Raw genomic sequence first — 16,986 nt, 5'->3', positions numbered from 1 at the left:
CTCAGCTCACTGGGAGCACAAATTCAGAGCGCTCAGGCCAATCCTGACGCCGCTTCTAGCAGCCTGAGAGCAGCATCAGGATTGGCCGCAGTGGAGTCTGGGAGCCTGTGCCTGCAGAGGAGAGGAGCAGAAGAGCGTAATGTGGCTGGCTGCAGGTAACTTATTGTTTTTAATTTAATTTTTTATTTTGTCATTTGTTGTTCATCATCCCCTCGAACTCTACCCTCCGCCTCACCACTCTTCGACAACACTAGCCGCTACTGGTACTGCTACTAGACTGTGAGGCATAGTCCCTCTTCCCTTTTGCAGAACAAAACTCATTTTGGTCCTTTGCAATTTACATTTTCACTGCTTATTCTACTGTCCATCACCCTTAATCAATGTGATATCTCGACCTAGCTTATCATTGTAGTTATACCATTGGAAAGGAACACATTTCTCGTACTTTTGCACTGCCTGAAGGAGTTCTTAACCAACATAGATTTCTCTAATAACAACTGTTGGTACTTTTACCCTGAGCTCCATAAAATGCACCTTATTGTTATCATTGGTGTACAACGGTGTTTGGATTGACAGTGGTCTCTCCTTCGATATTCAATCTAAATCTGCAGCTGGGACCTGTTTTGGACTCTTGCGAGGATTAAAACCGCTACTTGGCTTTTTTGATTCGAAAATTCGTCATACCATTGTTCAGGCTACGATTTTATCTAGATTAGACTATGGCAACTCTCTTAATTTAGGCGCCAATAAATCCAGTATCCGGCATATACAGGGAATACAGAACGCAGCAGCCCGCATTCTCCTGGCGCTCCCGAAATCTTGCTCAGTGTCTACATTTCTACCTAAATTACACTGGCTGCCAGTTGAAAAAAAGAATCCAGTTGAAAACACTATGTGTGGCTCACAGAATTCTGACTCAACAAGCACCACGGGGGCTGCCGGATCTGCTAACCTTTTACGTTCCTCTGTGTACTTTACGCTCAGCTGACCAAGGCCTGGTTTGTATCCCCGAGTCCTAAGAGCCAGAGCTGGAGGCCGCTCTTTTAGAACTCTCGCGGCCAGACTATGGAACTCGCTCCCAGCCTCCATTAGAGGGATCCGGAATCATCTTGCCTTTCGCAAAGCCATAAAGACCTGGCTCTACTAGCATAACCCGTCTCCAACTCTTACAGTCTCAAGTCTTTGGTTGCGCTGGGACGCCCCATTGCTGGGGCAGTCATTTGCATTACAAATATTACAATAATAAGAATAATTTTATGGTCTTTAGAATTTTAAAGAGAAAACAGACTATCCTTAAAATGTTTATGCCTTTTGTAGTGTTTTCCTACAGATATACATTGACAGAATTGTGATGCAGGCATTAGGCATAGTAAAAAGAAAACAAGACACAGTAAGTGGCATAATTACGCTCATAAGGCTTATTAAAAGTAGTAAAATAATTTTTAAGAGTTAGGAAGAATTTAAAATCCCATGGGCTTCAACAAACTTTCCCTTACAACGTCACAAAAAATGGCAATTCTTTTTCACTTTTTAACATGGTTGCCTCCGCCCATCACTTGAATATTTTTGCTTCATTTTATTAGGAGCATGTAGCAAATTATAAGAACCAGTACAATACAATAAGAGACCATTTGTTAAAATTGGGTTGTAGCTTGAATTGGCTAAGAGCCCTAGTCAAACAGCAACCACAATCCTTGTCAGGGACATTCCCTAAATTAACCTGTGCTCAGCCTATGGTAGCTTGGCACAGAGCAGTCAGGCTTAAGTTAGAGGCAATGTGTAAAGTATTAGTGCAGCACTTCAAACAGTAACACTGTGAAAAAACTGCACAAAAAGATTACACAGCAGGTTAGAAAAATAGAATTTAATGTAAAAAATAAAACAAGACCAAAATGGCAAAAATTTTAAAAAGTTGAATTTGAGTTATGAATTTTTAAAGAATAAACTGTAAAAATAGCACTTAGAATCAATAAGTGTGTGTTAGAACTGGGGGTCTCTAGTTGGCAGATGTAAGTACCTTTGTCCAATTAGGGACCCTCGCTTCTAGTCAGTTTAAGGGGGATACACACTTTAGATAACCCCTGCTCACCCCCTTGGTAGCTTGGCACGAGCAGACAGGCTTATCCCGAAGGCAATGTGTAAAGTATTTGTACCAACACTCAGAGTAACACAATGAAAACACCACAAATGGTCACCACACCAGTTTAGAAAGATAAAATATCTTTATCTAAACTAAAACAAGACCAGAACGACAAAAATCAAACATACAGTTACTTAGTAGAATGTCTTTAAAAAGGTTGTTGCAAGAATAAACTTGTAGATGATAAATGCAACACTTTAATCTCAAAGTACCTGGGATGCGTAACGCAAAACAAACAAATGGGGTGCAGGGAAGGCGATGCATCGATTCTTCCTGCGCTCCGGTTCTGATGTGACAAGATGGCGCCTCGATGCGTTGCGACTATCCTGTGCGTTGCAACAAAATGGCCTCTCTGTTGCAATGCGACAACGTGGAGGCGAAGCTTGCGCGCCCAACGGTCGTGCGGTGAACTCTGTGGTTTTCTGAGCCACGACAGGCCCTGCGATACGCTTCTCTGGTGATGCCACGACACCCTTGGTGACAGCGACACGCTCCTCTGGTGTTGTGGCGGCGATCAGCGGTGGCGCGCTTCCTCAGCGATGCGACGGCCCTGTGGCACGCTTCTCCGGTGATGTGACGTTGAACATATGCTGCGGCGACACGCTTCCTCGATGATGCGACAGCGGCTGCTGCAGTGGCATCACGCTTCTCCCTCGTTGCGTCACGCTTCCATCTCCCCACAGCATAATGGCCTCACACACAGTTACAGGTCCTCCTGGCAGACTGGAACTCCCAGCAAGGAAGTTCAGGGAAGCTTGGGGTGAAGTCCTTTTGTGCCTGTGACTTCAGAAACAGGAGGCCAGCTCTTCTCAGGCCCCTGGAGAATTTCTTCAGATGGACACAGCACACAGCAAAGTCAATCTTCAAGCAGGGGACACATCACATAGCAAAGTCCCTTTGTCCTCTCATCAGTAGAAACAGCAAACTGCAGGCCAACCCCAGACACACAGCAAGGGCAGTACTCCTCTTCAGTCTCTTCAGCGGATCTTCTTTGGCAGGGATTCCTCTTGATCATGAAGTAGTCTAACTTTCAGGGGTTTCAGCTCTCATATTTATACGCCAAAAGTATTTGTTCTCAATGTGTGAGGGGTCCTGGACACAGTCCAAACCAGTTCTGGGTGCACTCTGCCAGTGCACAACTTCTTCCTTTGTGATTGGGGGCCAGTGCCATCAAACACCCCGCAGGAGGTTGAGCCAGCTTTGTGGAAGGCAGGCAAAACCCTATTCAGGCCCAGGTGCCACTCATCCCACCACTCCAAATACAGATAGGTCTATTCAGCCTAGTGCTGACTCACCCATACTCCTGGAGCCACCCCAGCCCCTGTCACTCTCAAACCAGACAGTCAATCCACAACCAGGCAGAGGCACACAGAAAGGTTGACAAGAAAATAGCCACTTTCTAAAAGTGCTATTTTCAAACACAGAATTTAAAAACCATCCCTCCTAAAAGATGTGTTATTAAATTTTGATTTCAGGGATACCAGATTCCAAATTTCTATATTGCTCCTATGGGAAGATATGCAGGTAAACATGTTACACAGCATTCCCCATGCAGTCATATGGGCAAGATAGTCTTTCAATAGTGAAAAACGAAATTAGCAGTATTTCACTATCAGGACATGTTACCCGCACTAGTACATGTCCCACCTTTCACATACACTGCACCCTGTCCAGGGGGGTACCCTGGGCCTACCATAGGGGCGCCCAATGTGTAAGAAAAGGGAAGGGTCAGGCCTGGCAAGTGGGTACACTGGTTAGGTCAACAGGGCAATTAACAAACTGCGCACAGGCACTGGGGTTGCAGGCCTGAGACCTCTTTTCCACGCTACTCAGGTGGGTGGCACAATCAGTGCTGCAAGCCAACTAGCAGCATTTGATTTACCAGCCCTGGCACACTCACTGCACTTTACTAGGGACCTACTGGTAAAACAAATAAGCCAATCATGGATAACCAATCACAATAACAATTTACACAGAGAGCATATGTACTTTAACACTGATCAGCAGTGGTAAAGTGCCCAGAGTCCTATAGCTAACAAACACAAGTCAGGAAAAATAAAGGCGAAAGAAGCAAAAAGTTTGGGGATACCCCCTGCAAAAAGGGCAATTTCTAACGGAGCGTACGTGGGATATCTGGTCGCACTGAACCTGGACAGAGTCAAAAGTTCAGGTGGATTGTGATGGAGCGTGAGACGGATACAGGGACCTAGTTAGGCTTGCTGAACAAAAGTATATTGATCCTGGCTGCATCAGCGTTGAAGATGCGGGCTGAAGTGATGTTTTGGTGTCGATTCACTCAGTGGTGGTGATACACCAGTCCGGATCCGCGCAGCAGCGACAATGCGTCGGCTCCAAAGAGCTGTGATGCAGAGATTCGTCGACGTTGTTGAGGATGCTGTCGATGAGATGCCAAAACCTTCTGCAGTGGTATTTCCGAAGTAGATTCGTCATGGCCGATCCACGCAGCAGAGGCTATATGCCAGTTCTGGTCATGCAACAGGAGCGATGTGCTGGTTCCGATCTACACAACAGGGGTGATGCACCGCTTCTGGTCCATTCAGTGGGGCTAATGTGCTGGTTTGACAGAGGATGCATGGGTTTTGCCGAAGCAGACACCTCAGGCTTCACTTCCAAGGGTCCAGGACTGGGGTGGCACCCCTTGCCAGGGTAAAATCACAGTTGGCATATGCCAGGTGCAAAGGCAGGTAAGTAGGAAATCTTTTATGGGCCTGAGACTTCGAATCAGGAGGAGGCCAACCAGCTAGCCTTTGGAGTCAATCTCCTTTCAAGTGATGCAGGTTCAGTTCTTCTCACCCAGGTAGGGGAACAACAGGCAGCAGGGCAGCACAGCAAGGCAGGAGTCCGGCAAAGCAGCAGTCCAGCAGCACAGCAGTCCTTCAGCAGCATAGCAATTCGTCCTGGAAAGGGTCTTCACAGGTCCAGAAGTGTACTCAATTCATGGTGTCAGAGGTGCAGTACTTGTACCCAGTGGGCCTTTGAAGTGGGGGAGACTTAAAAGACAGGGCTGTGAAGTGCATAGAGGTCCTCCCTTTCTAGCCTGGCTCCAGACTCAGTACAAGGGGGTATGCAGCCCTTTGTGTGGAAACAGGACACATCCTATTCAGGTGTAAGTGAGGCTGGATCCAGCTCCTCCCTCCCAACCTCCCATCAAGTCATTTCTAAGCTCCCATTGTGTTTGGCTCTCCAGGGGAACACACAAAGCCATCTCTCACCCACTCCAGACTAATAAGAGACAGGCAGCAGGCATCAAATAGCTAAAGCAAGAACACGCCAACTTTCTAGAAGTGTCATTTCCTGATTGTCATTTAAAATCCAACTTCACCATAAGTTAGGATCTTAAATTAGGATCCCAGAGTCACCAAACCTGGGGGTTTAGCTCCTAACAAATGGAAATTACACTTATATTAGGTAATAAGGTAATCCTTATGCTATCCTATGGGAGAACCAGGCCGTGCTCTAGTGAAAAATGACTTTGGGACTTCTTTACTACTAGGACATGTAAAACTTAAAAGTACATGTTCTGCTTTTTAAATACATTGCATCCTGCCCTCTGGGTTGTCCAAGTTCTACCTGGTTTGGACCTGGCACAGGGTTTACTTTGCCAGGTCGACATAGCAGTGTAAAACTGCATATACAGGCTCTGCAATAGCAGGCCTTCGACGTGGTTAAAGGTCTACTTCAGTGCTGCAGGCCCATTAGTAGCATTTAATTTACAGGCCCTGGGTATAGAGGGTACCACTTTACTGAGGACTTATAAGTAAATTAAATATGCCAATTGGGGATGGACCAATGTTACCATATTTAGGGGAGAGAGCACAAGCACTTTAACACTGGTTAGCAATAGTAAAGTGCAAAGAGTCCTAAAGCATGCAAATATAAGGTCAGATAAGTGAAATAGATAGGCAAAAAGTTGGGGGTAAGACCACTCTATGGCTGTCAGGTCTAAGACCATTCAATTCTCCTAGTTCAAAATCACCAGTTTTATTCAATGGCTTACTATTCTCAATTCGCCTACACTTAAAAAATAGTTTTTGCAGTGCATACTAACTGACTGTCTAACACTAAATGTAGTATTTTTAATACTGGTAATAAATATGCTCCAAATACTATTTTTCAGATCCAGCAAAAAATATCCATGTTATGGCCTTCATTTTGCATGCTTTTCTCTTATGCCCAAGAGATCTTACCATTTAGCAAACTAAGAATTCACAGACCCCTTTTGCAAATTAACACAACAATGTTAATCAACTCATCTTGTTTTAAAAAGCCTAAATATTGCCTTCTTCTGAAGATGCAAAAATACTTGAAAACAACAGAGAGAAAAAACGTACATAGGTTTTTTTCCGACAAGTTTTAATATAATATACAGCTGCTTAAATGAATGCATCTCCGATATAAGACTTTTCAACTTTTACAGTTCAAAGCCCTCAGAATGCTGTTTTTCTACCCATTTTTTCCTGAATTCCCAATGGCCCCTGGACTGACTGCACTTCAAGGACCTCTATTACCTCTGAGCAGGATCATGTGTGACCCGAAAGTACTATCCCTGCTCCTCAAGAGACAATAGTGTTCATCTGCCAGGGATTCCCCTTCATTATGTTCCTAATTTGAAGGTGTGGTAATTAACCATTTTGACTCCACACAATTGCAGTAATTTGTGAGGGTGTTCTATCCTAATCAATAAGATACAATTAAATCTCTTCGGTTCAGGTTCAGTCCCGGAGGTACCGACGGACAGAGCGGGGCCTCTTTATCCGAGCCGTTGCCGGGTGAGGTGAGGCCTACTTCCCACACAAGGTTGGGAAAAGATTGCTGTTGAAATGGTTATCCACTAGGATACGGTAGGGTGGCAGATTTAGCCACGGAGTTTTACTTACCTAACCATTCAATTTCAAAGTTTTGTTTTATTATGATTTCACCTAAACAATAGTGTATGTTGCAGTAGCTGTTATTCCAGCCTGGCCCTGAAGAATGCCGGTAGAATATTACCTTTACGGCAGAAACATGTTGGCCTGATTCTCCACACTTACTGTACAGTGATTTTTTTACACTGTCATCACTTTTTTACTTGACGCCCAGGGAGATATCAATAAAGAAATTTTTCTACCCTGACCGTCATTTTAAACACACATCTATTTTCTTTGAGCACTGCACTCTATCAGTTTCACTTCTAGTGAGGACACATCTTTTTTCAGCTTTGGATCTATTGGTACCAAGCACTTTTTATTAAGGTTTGGCCATGGATAAACCTGCTGATTTAAGTCCTAGATGACGATGCTCCGCCACATGGGTGGGCTGATAGGACTGTTTTACAAATGATGGTCCCTCACTACTAGTTGTGATAGTGTTGTTTGATATTCTGTTGTGGCCGCTTCCTAACTCTTGTGACCCTCAAGTTCCTTTTGTTGTTGTAACGTAGTTCATTAGGGGTATGAACTTGACTGGTCAATAAACATTTTCCCCTGGACCCTTCTCTAATAGTTGTATTCCTACAATTAAATCTCCTTCACAACATTGCTTGTTCTCGCTAAAAAGTTTTGTATGTTATCACCCTGAAACGTCATCCTTACTGAAAATGAGAGCAAAAATGTCTGACAGGAAATGGACGGAAGACATGCATTCCACCCCATTTACACATGAACTAACAGGGTTATCTGTGATCTTGAATGGTTCATACGGAGAATTGTAGCTAGCATGGTTTATGTGTTGAAGGCCGGATCTGTCATGAGAAGTCAAGGAAGAAACTTACCAACCACTTCACGTCTCAGCCTTGCATTTTCAGTGATCATTTGACTAAGGATTTAGCTTCCTTTCAACTAAGGCTTACCTTACTGAAGTTTATCCACCTAGGGATGTAATGTTAGGTAATATAATGCAATGTAAGGTAGATTGGCAGAGCGCTGCTTGACACATTTGAAAGTATCCAGGTGCTAAGTAGGAGAGTGTAGGCCTGTGGTAAGGCTAGGCCTGAGTATAGGCACTATTTTTGGACCCACAAGAAGACTAGTTGAAAAGCCAGTTCTTCAGCTGCTTGCGAAATTTAAGAAGTGAGGAGGGGGCCCTGATGTTTTGTTGTTCTAGAATTTGGCGACTTAGCGGGAGAGTGATTGACCACCTGTTCTAATTCTGTGGATGCTGGGTGATTGTGCAAGTGAGAGTAATCCTGAGTGAAGTTGTCTTGCGGGTTGGTGGAAGTGAGGCTGGTGATTGAGGTATGCAGGTCATGTGTTGTGTAGTGACTTGATTGCATGTGTGAGAAGTTTGAACAGGCAGCACTTATGGATGTGGAGCCAGCGGAGGTCTCTGAGGAGTGGTGTGGGTTTGGCACGAGAGGTCAAGGACGAGTCTTACACTGGTGTTGTGGATGGTTTGAAGTCTATGAATAAGATGTGATGGGATGCCAGCATATAGTGTGTTTCACATAGTGCAATCTGCTTGTGATTAGGGCGTGCGTGATGGTATGCCTGGTGTCTAGTGGTGGCCACTTGAAGTTTCACGCAACATGCGCAGGATGTAGAAGCTCTGTGAGCCACCAGATGGAGTCCCAAGGTGCACTCTTAGTCCTGAAGTTCAGCACTTCAGTTTTGTCAGTGTTGAGCTTGAGGCAGTTTTTTATATCCAATTGGTCAGTTAGTAATGCATGGTTTGAAGTTTGTCTTGGTGGTGACAGTGCCATCTGAGAGGGAAAAGATGAGCTGGGTGTCGTCAACGTAGAAGATGATGTTGATTTCTTGGGATCTGAAGATGTTAGCCAGAGAAGTCATGTACATGTTGAAAGTGTGGGTCTGAGGGATGATCCCTGTGGTACTCTGCAGATAATGTTCTTTGGTTCTGATGTGAACAGCGTGAGCCTGGCTTGTTGAGTTCTTCCAGAGAGGAAGGAGGCTATCCACATGAGATCTGATTGTTGTATTACTGCTGTGTTAGGTCTGGTGATGAGTGTGTGGTGGCAGATGGTGTCAAAGGCAGCGGAGAGGTTGTGGAGGATGAGGTCTGTCCACAATAGAGGATTGTGCCTATGTCATCTATGGCAGCAATGAGGGATCATTTGAGAACATGAGTTGGGCTTAAGATGTCAACCCACAGGGCTCTGTGAGTAACTCTGGGAGTAGTAGATGGAATCTACAATTAGAAAAATTTGCAAAGGTCCTACTCACATCACTATCTTTAATTGCTATCCTTCTCTCATCAGGTGTTTTTGGTGTACGTTTATGGGAGTAGGCATTATCATCAGGCTACAAAATATTCCATAGGTGCTAATCATGTCACCATCTAGCCTACTGGGCCCACTGTGATTACACTAGAGTAAAAGCACACAATTCTGCACTGCCTCTTGGCTTGGTTTGCCATATGTATATGCCTATAACAAACAAAAGCCAAACACTTGCCACCAAACAGTAGTTATTGGCAAGTGATAGGTGATAACCAATACCTCTACAAGACAACAAGCACAAGACTTCATTGTAGATGCACCTATACCAGTGTTCATTGTGATCACTTTAGTGCCAAAGGCCTTTCAGAGTGCTGGTAACTTATTTATCTTTTCATTCAGGGTTCATTGTAACCTAATGGTCACATCTGAGCAACACAAATATTGTACTCTGTATGCACCGCCCTCTCCTTACTCGGCAACACCCAACCGACCATATTAGAACATATAAAATATATCCAGTTCAGCCAGGACTTGCCTAAAGTTGGTTGCCACTCAGCACGCAACAGCACTAACCACTGAGAAACAACACACACAATCTTCTAATAGAGCACACTAAGCAGCACAACCCAAATACTTCCAATACTGCGCTTATAGGTTGTTATCACTCTGCTCAGAAAAGCACTTTCCACTGTGATAAGTCAAACTATAATTCCATATTGAATGCAATAAAAGAATGGCAAGCATGTAACCTCTTCGGCAGACACCCAATTTTGTTAGCTCAAGAAAACTCACCCACAATGAACACCACTAACACATCTCCATTCACCTGGGTAAAAATCAAGCCTTTGGGCCTAGAAAATGCATAAGCAATTGAAAATGCCCTCCAGCTCTCAAGCACCAAAATTATATAGCCACAGTTCAATGAATAAAACGTTACCACCTAACCTAGAAGGTTACCAGCACACAATATTTTTAACACTTCCCTGACTACAAGCTTAATCAGAGTCTGTTCTACATTAGTAACCCCAGAACTGTATGGAAAGTCTGTTGATTGCTGAATACACTATGATTGCGTACTAGTGGTGTTAGACCCAGGATCCCTGGTTGGCTGAGGTAGATACCTTAGGCCAAGTAGGGACCCGTGTTTCAACGTCAGGGAAAGGAAGGTAACCTTTTTAGATAGCCCGCTAACCCCCTCGCAAGCTTAGCAGGAGCAGTCAGGCTTAACTTCAAGGCAAATGTGTAAAGTATTCGCAACCACAATAATCCAATGAGGACACCACAAATAGACTCCACACAAGTTTTATAATACAAGTATAAACTTTATGTAAAAAGATATACGATTGGACCACACAATATAAAACCAACATATGAAGTTGTGTAATATTTCTCCTGGCTGATTGTTAGGCCAGCCAGCCCTTGTAGGTTCTGGCGATGTCAATGAGCATTTGTAAACATTCTCCTGCACTCCTAACCACATGTCATACAGTTCGTAATGCTAGAATCGGGTACTTTTGCAATGTAAAAATACTATAATGCGTAACGTAGCAATCAGACACTTCTGCAATGAAAAGAATGCAATGGGTAATGCAACAATCAGGCACTTTGTAAGATTAAATAATGCAATGCAACCAGATATGTCATTCTGCAAAAAATAAGGCAATGCGTATACACTAATCAGGTAAATCGTTATGCAAGAGAAAAGCAATGGGCAATATGCTAATCAGGTAGATCGTTATTCAGAAACAATGCAATGCATCATACTTCAATCGGGTACTTCGTTATACAGAAATGATGCAATGTGTAATACGACAGTCAGGTACTCCGTTCTTCAGAAATGGAATAATGCATAATACACTCAGGCCCGATCACCGGGCCTTGAGCTGTCTCTCCGCCTCTCACAGTTGCCCCAAACACAGTACGATGTAAAACCCAAAGTGCAGTTTTGCACTCCGGCCCGGTACCACCACTCCTTTGGCGATACGGGCAGCGACACGAGCCGAAGCAGAGGCTTGCGCTGCCCCCACAAGAGAGAGGCCGAGAGCGTCTCCCTCCGAACTCACTCTCCTCTCCTCATCCAGTGGCTGGGCCTCAATTGCAGCTTGATGAAACGGCAACGGTGGCTCGGGCCGACAACTCAGCTCCTCCGGGACTGGCGGGCCGCTTCAATTACGAAGATCTCCGGCTGCCCCAAAGCACACGTACACAGTGTCGCTGTGTCTTTCTTCACTGGATGCACGATCACTGGGCACTCTTCACACAAGTCTCCGGCTGCACGAAGATCATGTGCACAGCGTCACTGAGGCTCACTTTACTCCGGTGCACACGATTACAAGGCAAATCCTCACAAAGGTCTCCCGGCGCCCAATGCACCAGCACACAGCAGCAATGACACTCACTTGGATTCCGGTGCACACGATAAAAAGGCAAATCCTGACAAAGGTCTCACAGTGCACAACCCACCCCAACACAACGGCACTGAGACTCACTTGGATTCCGATGCACACAATAACAAGACGTTCCTCACGAAGGCTTCGGGCTAGACGGAGCACACGCACACAGCATATCTGAAACTCGCTTGGACTCCCGGTGCCACGATCACAGGGCACCACGTACGAAGATCTCAGGCTAGACAGAGCACATGCACACAGAGTGAAATGTTAATGTTCCTGTGCTTCCGCAACAGGGAGCCAGCTCACCTCAGGCCCTTGGAGATAGTTGCTTCAGGACATAGCACACAGCAAAGTCCTTCAAGCAGGGGGCACAGCACACCGCAAAGTCCCTTTAGCCTTTCCTTGGTTGAAACAGCAAACTGCAGGCCAGCCCCAGATCATACAGCAAGAGCAGTCCTATCCTTCAGTCTCTTCAGTTGTTTCTTCCTTGGCAATTGTCCCCTTGACCACGAAGTAGCTACGGTCTTCTTCACACTTGATCAAGTCATTCTCCAAAGTTCAGGGGGTTCAGTTCCCTTAGTTATACCCCTCAACGGCTTTGAAGTCTTTGTGCTTCAGGGTGCACTGACCCCTGTTCAAACCAGTTCTGGGTGCCTCCCTGCCAGTGACATCTTTCTTCCTTTGATTAGTGGGGGTCTGGATTCTCAATCACTCAGCAGGAAATGAAATGAAATTAAATGAAAAATTGCATTTGTATAGCGCATAACCGCCCTGGGGCCTCGCAGCGCTTGAAGATAAAATGGTTTTAGCGCAGGCTCGGGGCAGATCAGAGAGATTTAGCAAACAAATGCGTTTTTAGGGCCTTTCTGAACGAGAGGAGGTTGCTGTTACCCCGGATGGCAAAGGGGAGGGCATTCCAGAGTCTGGTCGCCGAATGGGAAAAAGAGCGGCCACCCCAACGGGCTTTGTTAATTTTAGAGGAGGTGGCCAGCTGCAGGGTACCAGACCGAAGGGATCGTGTTGGAACATAAGGCGTAACCAGAGGGTGCAGAATCGCTGGGCCTACACGGTGGAAGGATTTGTGCATGATGCACAGAGCTTTGAACTGCACTCTGGCAGCCATTGGGAGCCAATGAAGGTCCTTCAGAGCCTTCCTCGCCGACTGCCGACGGGACAGATTGAACAATAGGCGGGCCGCACTGTTTTGTGTGACCTGGAGCCTCTGAAGGACCGAAGCCGGTGCTCCCAGGTAGAGAGCGTTCCCGTAATCCAGGCGAGAGAGAATGAGGGCCTGGACCATGATCCTCCTCGCCTGGAAAGGGAGCAAAGGGAGCACCCGCCGGAGCATCCTCATTAGTCCGAAGCAAGTGGCATCAGTCTTAGTAGCCTGGACAGAGAAATCAAGGGCAGTGTCAAGCCAGATCCCGAAGCTCTTTATCTGAGACTTGGGCGCAGGAGGAGCGCCAAGACATGGTGGCCAGACGGGTGCAAGAGCAGACGGGGAGGGATTTCCAAGGAGAATGATGTCTGTCTTCTCCCCGTTAAGCTTGAGACAGGAAGCTTGCATCCAACTGGCAACAGCCTCTAGACAGGGGCCTAAGGTGTTGGATGATCCATCTGCGTGGTCTAACGAGACCACCAGCTGCGTATCATCCGCGTAGGTGACTATACGCACACCAAAGGGATGGACTATCCTGTCCAGAGGTTCCATGTAGGCGTTAAAGAGGGTCGGGCTCAGGGAGGAGCCCTGAGGGACCCCACACCTGAGAGGATGTTTAGGAGAGACTGTCTCACCCTCAAAGACCCGGAAAAAGCGCTCACTCAAAAAGGAGGTGAGCCAGACATGGGAAAAGTGTTTTATATCAGCAGCCCAGGCCTCTTCACCTCTTGTGGCTTCTCCTCCCCCTACACTTCAGATGCAGGTCAGCCTGTTGCTGTCTCGCCTCCTCCCCTGGGTCAAGAAATTCCCCAGATCCTATCGCTTTCAAATCCAGACAGTCAATCCACAGCCAGGCAGAGACACACAGAAATGTCAGAGCACAAAAACTCAACCACTTCTAAAAGAGTGGCTTGTGAGCACACAATGCAAAAACCATCTACATAAAATTATGTGTTATTACATTGTGAGTTCAGGCATACTAAACTTCACCTTTCCATCGTAAGCTTATAAAGAAGATATGCTGAAAAATATATCTGAAAGAGACACGTTAGTGATAGATTCCTTACCTTCGAATATCCCCAGGGGTCAGACTGGATCCGGAAACTTTTGCGTAGCAGTACCCTTGCGCGTCAGTAGGCGTCGTCTGTGGCTCCGCGTCTGTCGTCGGCGTCGTGGGCGCCGTGATGACGTCGTCGGAGTACTTAGACGCCGCCTCCGCGTGCTGACGTCAGTTCTTCTTTTTTCCGCGCCAGCCAGCGCAGATCTGGAAAGAGCAGTTACCCTAGTCAATTTTTGACTACGTTTTTGGTGATCTTTTTGATCCATTTCGAAGTCTGTACGACTCCAACGGTGCCGTAGGATGCCCGGCTTCAAGCATTGCGACGAGTGCGACCGTACCATGTTGGTTACGGATCCCCACCGCCTGTGCCTGACGTGTTTGGGCATCGACCATGACGACGAGGCCTGCCCCGACTGTCGGGCCCTTTCGAGGAAAGCCAGGCGGGAGCTGTCCCGCAGGCGGCTCGAACCCCGGCAGTCGGCCCCGCGCCGTGTAAGGTCCCGGTCCCGGTCCCAAGGGAGGTTGAGGGACAGGTCGCGGGGACGGAGCCGTCACAGCTCCGGGAGTCGGCGCCACTCCTCCGGGTCCAAGTCGTCAGGTAAGAAGCATAAGAAGTCGAAGAGGCATCATCGCTCTTCTGACTCCCCCCGACGCTTGCGCGATGCAGCCGGGGGTTCGGGTGACACCGCCCACGCGGCTCCTCGGGAGTTGCGGGTGTCGCGTCCGGCCCCATACCCTCCGGTCCCTGGGCTGAACGCGACGCCGGAGGAGATTGAGCGTTTCCTCATGGCCATGAGATCCCTTTCTCCTCCGACGGGTTCCGCGGCGCCTTCGGGCCCAGCGAACCCGTCTGGGGGCCCTAGTGGGTCGGGGGCTTCCACCCCGACACCGTAGGGTGCCTCGGCCCCGCCGCCGACGACGCCTTCGGGCCCGGCGCCGCAGGGCCCCACGATCCCGACACCGCCGGTGCCCTCGGGCCCGGCGCCACAGGGTACAGCGGCTCCGGCGCCGCCGGCGCCTTCGGGCCCGGCGCCGCAGGGCGCCGCTGGACCCTCCTCGGGCACTGGATCGTCACCGGTGGACCTTACTACCCCCCAGGCATCGGTCCATGTGGCGTCACCTCTGGCGCCGTCCTCGGGCGGCGCCATCCCCGATACCTCCTTTGCTTCGGTTCCGATGTCGGGACGGCGCCTATCGGCGCCGCACCTGACGCCGTTTGGAGATTTTTACTTCTACGAACCGACCTCATGCAATTACGACCCTGAATCTCAGGACATGGGTGATGAGGAGGATTGGGAGGGGTCTGAGGACCCTCTGACCAAGGAGTGTCAGTCTAATATGGACTGGGCAGGAGACCTTGGGGAGGCCAGTGGCCTGGACACCTCTCCAGACACTGGATTTGTCTCTCCTCCTACCGTGGCTTCGGAGGAGGGAGCTACCTATGGTGTGGTGTTGACGAGGGCTGCCAAGGCCTTAAACCTTGAGCTCCCCGTCGCGGCCGTGAGGACTAACCTCCTCACAGAGGTCCTTAAGCCGCAGTCATGCTCCATGGAGCTTCTGCTGCCGTTTAATGAGGCCTTGACCGAAGTTCTTTTGGGCACTTGGTCCAGGCCCGCTACGGGTTCACCCGTAGATATGAACGTGGCCAGACGCCACCGCCCGGCTCCGGCCGACCCATGTTTCCTGTCCTCCCACCCCACCCCGAGAATCTGGTCATCCAGGCCTCTAATTCCCAGACCGCATTCCCGACGGCCCCGCCGGACAGGGAATCCAAGAGGTACGAGAATTATGGAAAGAAGATATTCTCATCCCTTAGTTTGGGACTGCGGTCTTCCAACACCGCATGCCTCTTGGGCCGCTACACCCACTCTCTGTGGGAGACGGTGGCGGAAGTGCTGCCAGAATGCCCGTTGGAGGTACGGGCCAAACTCGGCCAAGCCCTTGTGGAGGGCCGGGACGCAGCCAAGTATTCCTTCAGGTGTGGGCTTGATACTACTGACTCGCTGGGCAGAGCGATGGCTACAACAGTGGCGGTGAGACGCCACGCCTGGCTGAGATCCGCCAATTTTTCGGCAGATGTTCAGAACACCCTTATGAGCATGCCGTTCGATGGCTGTCGCCTCTTTGGCGACAAGGCAGACCACGCGCTTGAGAGCTTTAAGGACTCCAGGGCTACGGCTCTCGGCCCCGCGCCAGCAAACGGGTGCCTTTCGCTCCTTTCGTGGCCAGGGAAGGGGCATCCCCACATGCGCCGCAAGCCACTCGCCGCAGACTGTCGTCCAGCGCGGCGGCGGACGTGGAAACCGCCGCGGAGGCGGTCAGGGAACCAGGCGGAGTCAGACAACACCTGCCCCCGCGGCATCCACCTCTAAACCCTCCTAGTCCGTGCTTTTCGGCCCATGTGACGCCAGTGGGAGGCAGGGTTCGCCATCACCACTCTCACTGGCGCACTGTCACTTCGGACAGGTGGGTGCTGCAGATCGTCCGGAGGGGCTACTCCCTCCCCTTCGAGACGACTCCTCAAGCCATGCCACCGTAACACCACCGCATATCGGGGGATCATTTGTGGCTCCTGCAGGAGGAAGTTCCGGCCCTCTTGGCCAAGGGGGCCATCGAGCGCGTTCCTGGGCCGGAAGTAGGACGTGGTTGCTACTCCCACTACTTTCTGGTACCCAAGAAGGGCAAAGGGGGCCTACGCCCTATCTTGGATCTGAGGAACGTCAACGGCTTCCTCCGAAGGAGAAGTTCAAAATGCTGACTCTGGCTCAGGTCTTAGCTGCCCTAGACCCAGGAGACTGGATGGTAGCGTTGGACTTGCAGGACGCGTATTTCCACATCCCCGTCCTGCCGGCCCACCGGCGTTACCTGCGGTTCACGGTAGGCACGAGCATTTTCAGTTTACCGTGCTCTCCCTCGGCCTTACCAGCGCCCCACAGGTGTTCACGAAGGTGATGGCGGTGGTCGCAGCTCATCTGCGCAGGTTAGGGGTGTCAGTCTTCCCCTACCTAGACGACTGGTTGTTGAAGGCGGGCTCGCCCCAGACAGTCGTCAGCCACCTCC

The 16,986-nt window shown here is 48.7% G+C and overlaps 1 protein-coding gene across 1 annotated transcript in view; it reads left to right on the top strand.

Annotated features, from left to right (window-relative positions):
* The window catches only part of RYR2 (ryanodine receptor 2), a 3,481,211-nt gene that overhangs the window by 1,898,897 nt on the left and 1,565,328 nt on the right, over window positions 1-16,986 (top strand). The gene's annotated exons all lie outside the window — the stretch shown is intronic.

This window comes from Lissotriton vulgaris, chromosome 6 (assembly GCF_964263255.1).
Source record: "Lissotriton vulgaris chromosome 6, aLisVul1.2, whole genome shotgun sequence".
In the NCBI taxonomy this organism is placed as follows: Eukaryota; Metazoa; Chordata; class Amphibia; order Caudata; family Salamandridae; genus Lissotriton; species Lissotriton vulgaris.
The sequence above is the reverse complement of the archived record's forward strand: the minus strand, read 5'-3'. Positions and strand labels throughout refer to the sequence as shown.